Here is a 5,070-nt window from a genome sequence, read left to right on the forward strand (position 1 = left end):
ACCGCAACACCATTTCATGAAGGGGACAGCCTGTGTGTGTGTGTGTGTGTGTGTGTGTGTGTGTGTGTGTGTGTGTGTGTGTGTGTGTGTGTGTGTGTGTGTTTAAGTGACCGTGACGCAGGGCAGATGTGAGTGTGTGTGTGTAATCATGAGTGATAACAATGAAAAACTAGAAGAAGAAGACTCTGACAGTCATAGGAACTGAACGGGGGTCCTCTGTGTCCTCTCTGTGTTTGTGGAGACGCTCAGAAAGACCTGGATCCTCACAAAGAGACAGTGTGTGTGTGTTTGTGTGTGTGCTGGGGACAGGTTGTGTAATTATGAGATGTTGGAGGGGGTCTACATTAGCCAGCTGTCACTCCTCGCCCCTCACCCCATGTGTGTGCTTTAAGAGAAGCCTCGGAGACGGGCCTTGGCGGAGCACTGCTGGTGGTTACACTCACAGATTGATAAGTTATGACACCTCCTGTAACCTCCTCTGCCCTCCCTGTCTGTTAGTATTCTCACTCCGGTGTGTCAGCGTGGAGTCGGTACAGTCGGAGCATCTTTAAGCTGCTGCGCCATCACACCAGGCATAAAGTCAGTGTATAAAAACTTGTATTTCCATAATTGTCCACTGAGGGAATGAATGAGAGAGGAGAGTCATCCAGACCCAGACCCTGTTCATCTGCAATATGTCATCCATCAGTGCGATTAGACACTGACAGCAACACTGGCTCTATTCGATTCTTTGTATTCATCTTCCATGAGCGATGCGTCCTCTCAGCTCTCTGGTGAAAATGACATTTCATCTGTGCGTTGGAGTGACATGAACTCTTGGACAATCTATCGTACTGTCTTCTTATGACTCCAGGTTGTTATTTACAGTTATTTTTTTCTAACTTCCTGTCTTTTAAAAAATTACATAAAGTTGTGAAAAGAATCTAAAGAGGCAACTGACTTTATATTCAACGCATCTCTGTACTGTGTAGAAGGGACATTAAGTCAAGTTAGGTGCAGGCTGTACTTCAGTGTTGAATTGAATCAGGAAAGTTGTAAGAACCTATTTGCATGAATAATCCTGGTTAAAGGCAGAGCCTCCTGAACAGATATAAAAACATACCCAAAGATAAAATGCTGCCCCCGGTGGTGAAAGCCTTACGACGCTTTACAAAATGCTTGTTTGGGATTTGTCCTTGTTAGCAGACAAACAAACTGATTCATGCAAATGCAAAAACTGCACAATGAGCTTTTTTGGCAACATGATACCAAATAAATCAGGAGCATTTACAGTAATTTTCCTGGAGGCATGAATGGTTTGGAGTGGAGGAAACACTGTTTTGGGCTTTAGGATGAAAACCTGTCACAGATGTTTGGCTCATTCGAGGGATCTCCCTCAGTTTCTTTCATTTTTTGCTTGATCAAAGTATTCCCATACATGGAGCCGCAGCCTGATTTCATGGCTTTGAAGTGGCACAATCGGCTATTTTTAGCCCGGCTGTTAGTTTCAGCTGATCAGCTCGCAGAGGAGGAGCGCGTAATCCCCAACTTCAAGTACAAACAAGAATGTGGCCAAACTCGGAGCGCTGAGGGTTCTTGTTTTTTGGCCTTCATGTCGAGGCAGCAGTAAGATGATGAAACAAAAGGGAGAAAGCCTGATCCATCTGTGTCTGCTTTCACCCCCCGACACTCCTGCTGTCACGGGTCAGTGTTCAGTCACCAGGCAGGGACAAAGGAGGAGATGTTGAGATGAATGGAAATGCGGCGAGTGTGGCAGAAACACACACACACACTCAATCTCTCTTTGTAATGTCATTAGTGGAGAAGCTGCTTCCTGCTGCTTTGATCTGATCTTGACTTTATCGAGGTGACCCGGTACTGTCTGTTCTTTATCTCAGATTTTTGTGGATTCTGTACTAAATTCAAACCCAAAGTGAATTAAAATCTTAGAATTTATTCTCAACGTCACAGATGTGCCGTGGATTCATCGTGATGTGTTTTTAGGTCAAACTTTCCCCCTCTGGAATACATTAATATTTGTCCTCTTCTGTTGATTTATGTTTGGTCAAATTAACCATGTCTTTGCTTCTTTCCCCTCCCCTCCTCCCTTCCTCCCCTCCTCTTCTCCTCCCCTCTTATCCCTCTTTGTTCTCGGGGTCACCTCCCCCCCCCTCCCCCCACAGCCAGCTCCTGAAGAAGCGTTTGTGGAGCTGACGGAGCGAGGAGCGAGCCTCACTCACAGTTGGGCTGTAAAGGAAACAGACACACCCACCAACTTACTGCTGTTTACTCCTCTCAGCTCTCCCTCAGCTCCGGGCGGTCCCTGGAGTGTGTGTCTGCCTTGGTGTGCGTGGGTGTGTGTGTGTGTTTCTTTATGTGTTGATGAGTGTGTGGGTGTCTTGCATCACTTTTGATGGGACATTGAAAGATGTGTGTGTCACAGAGTCGGTGGATGGGCTGCAGGGGGATGTGCTCCCCCGCCCTCCCGCTGGTCCTCCTCCTCCTGCTCCCTCTGTCCTTCCTCTCCTCCACGCCTCCGTTTGCTCAGGGAGCCATCCACATCCCCGAAAGCTGTGAGTACTCCCTCCTCCACCGCACACATCACACACTGGAAAGTGTTTGTTTTTTCATTTCCAGTAAATATTTCCAAACCGTTTCCTCAGAATTAACAGGGCTGGGAAGTATGAGGGAGGGAGTATTTCCATATTTGGCTTCTCTAATCATATCATTACTCTTTGAAATTAAGTATCAGGTCAGTAGATTTCTGCTGTAGCCACCAACTTTAATTATTTCATACGCACCGGGGGAGGAGTCTAAACTACCCACGAGCCTCTGATGCAGCGCTGTGGAGAAGAACCAGAACTATGGATTTCTTTTTTCTTTAGCCTTTGTGAAGATGTAACGTTCAACATTTGATGCGTTTGGTTGAAATGTTCGCAGAGACGTCAGGTCAGTTCAGGTTATTTATGTCGCTCCAACTCACAAGGACAGTTACTTCAAGACACTTTAGACTCTAAAGACCCCACAGTATCCTGTGAAAATCAACCCCTCCCCATACGATCAGCACATTGTGACAGTGGGAAGGAAAAACTCCTTTTTGACAGGAAAAACCTTCCTGTAGAACAATCGGTTGTGGAGTGAGGGAAGAAAGAGAAGAGAGAAAAAGAAAGCACAGGGAGACATCGTCTGTGAGATCATAGAGCTCTGCAGTAGCCACAAACTCTCCTTCAGGGTTGTCTCCTCGAGCACCTCTGGACCAAAGCTCACTCTGACCACTGCGACGTCACCACAGACCTCAGACTCCAACAAAAAGCTGCTCGCCTTTCAGGCATCTGAGGAAAAACCTTTGATGGAACTGACCAGAAAGGTGACGCGTGCTGATAGGGGGCCGTTTAAAGGTGGATCCTTTGGTTCCTGCACAGTAAAGTTCAGTAAAGCTCTGGTGCTGTGTTTATTCCTGTCAGATATGGAACTTTCGAACACATCTAAGCACAAATATAAATCCAAACAATCAGGTTAGAATAACCTCTGGTCCTGGAGGTAAAGGTCAAAGGTCAGCAGGCTTATCACACTCCTAGAGGAGAGGAGGGGAAGCGGGAGTCAGAGGAGGAATCAGGTTCAGTCTGACCTTCGGTAAACAACCTTCTTTCTGGGTGTGGCAGGAGAGGAAGAAGAGAAGGATAAGAGGAGGAGGAGGAGAACGATGGGGGAGGTGGAGAGAGGGGAGGGAGGGGAAGGAAAAGGAGACACGGGGAAGAAAACATAAGGAGATGGATGTAAAGTGACCTGAGACGCCAGTGTGTCTGAGTCAGAAAACCAAGAAGGAAGATAAAATCCCTCAGATGTTGTCACTGTTAATAAAAATCCTGTTAATGAGCAGATCTTGTCCCGCTCGGGGAACAGCATGAAGAATGTGCCAGCATGTGTTTGTTCAGTCTGTAAACGTTTCCTTTCTGCTCTCCTTTCACTGCTTCCCGTGGACACAGATACAAAAGACAACAGTAAGTGATTTTCTTTGTCGCTGTAATGAAGAAATGTGTGTCGTGTCTGCAGCTCTGACGTGCTTCATTGGTAGAAACCTGCTCCGGACGTCTGTTTTTATGCTGCTGACTGTGTCTCGCACCTGCTCACCTGCACCTTTCCTGTTAAATTTGTCAAAGCAGAACATCTCTCCCCTGCATCACTCCACACAGACACTAAGGAAGAGATCATGTCCTCTATATTAGCTCATTTAAAACTGATTTAATGTTATTTTGAGTATTTTTCTGAAACAGATGTACGGATATTTGGAGGGCTGAAACTGCCACATTAGTCATTTCATTGTATTTCTGTATAGTTCTTGTGCAAAAGTCTTGGACCACTTTTCATTTCTCTGTATTTCTTGGATTCGGTGCAGCAATTTAATGAAATGTGCAAACATACATAGAAATGAACATGACAGAGTTTGTACAGCTCCAACAAACCTGAGTAAATGTTTGTCATGAGCAGCTTTATTTGTCAGCACAAACTGAACTCTGTCCTTTCAGTATGTTCAGGAACAGCTCTCCACAAGCACAGGTCGACCAAAGTGTTGTACATGGTTAAAAAAAGCAGAACAAACACACACAAAGAACAAAACAAAAACTCAGTCATAACTTAAAGCTGGTGAGTAACAGTGTGTTGTCAGACGGGTTTGAAGATGTTGAGTGTTGGAGGGATCCTAATTTGAAGAAAGTTGCCCAAAGTTTGGGCGCAGCAATCACAAAGGTCTCCCCTGTGTTTCAGCCTGCTTCAATCAGAAGCTACTTATCAGCTGACCTGAGACTCATTTATCTACAAAATATTTTATTGAAATATACAATGTCACAAAATGTCAGACTATTCCATTAAAAACTGTAGTTTTTAATTTTTGCTGTTATTATAGGATGTTTATCTTTTTTTATTTTTGAAACAGTGGCTCCTGTTAACCACGATGGTTTTAGAGGACCTGCCAGAACTAAGAATGATGAATGAGCTTCAGTCAATCCCTCTAGATGTGTCTCGATCTGTACGCCCTACTTTACCTGCCTGTACTCTGCCAATTTCATTACTGTGTGTGTGTGTGTGTGTGTG

General features: G+C 45.1%; 1 long non-coding RNA gene across 1 annotated transcript in view; it reads left to right on the forward strand.

The window, feature by feature from the left end:
* The window catches only part of LOC102205697 (uncharacterized), a 19,693-nt gene extending 15,712 nt beyond the window's left edge, over positions 1-3,981 (forward strand). Inside the window, exons 2-3 of the long non-coding RNA XR_312367.1 lie at positions 2,163-2,552; positions 3,966-3,981. This is a non-coding gene — a long non-coding RNA (uncharacterized LOC102205697). The remainder of the gene's footprint in view (positions 1-2,162; positions 2,553-3,965) is intronic.
* The last annotated feature ends 1,089 nt before the right edge of the window (positions 3,982-5,070 follow it).

This window comes from Pundamilia nyererei, unplaced genomic scaffold (assembly GCF_000239375.1).
Source record: "Pundamilia nyererei isolate P.nyererei 1_Seehausen unplaced genomic scaffold, PunNye1.0 scaffold00495, whole genome shotgun sequence".
Lineage (NCBI taxonomy): Eukaryota > Metazoa > Chordata > Actinopteri > Cichliformes > Cichlidae > Pundamilia > Pundamilia nyererei.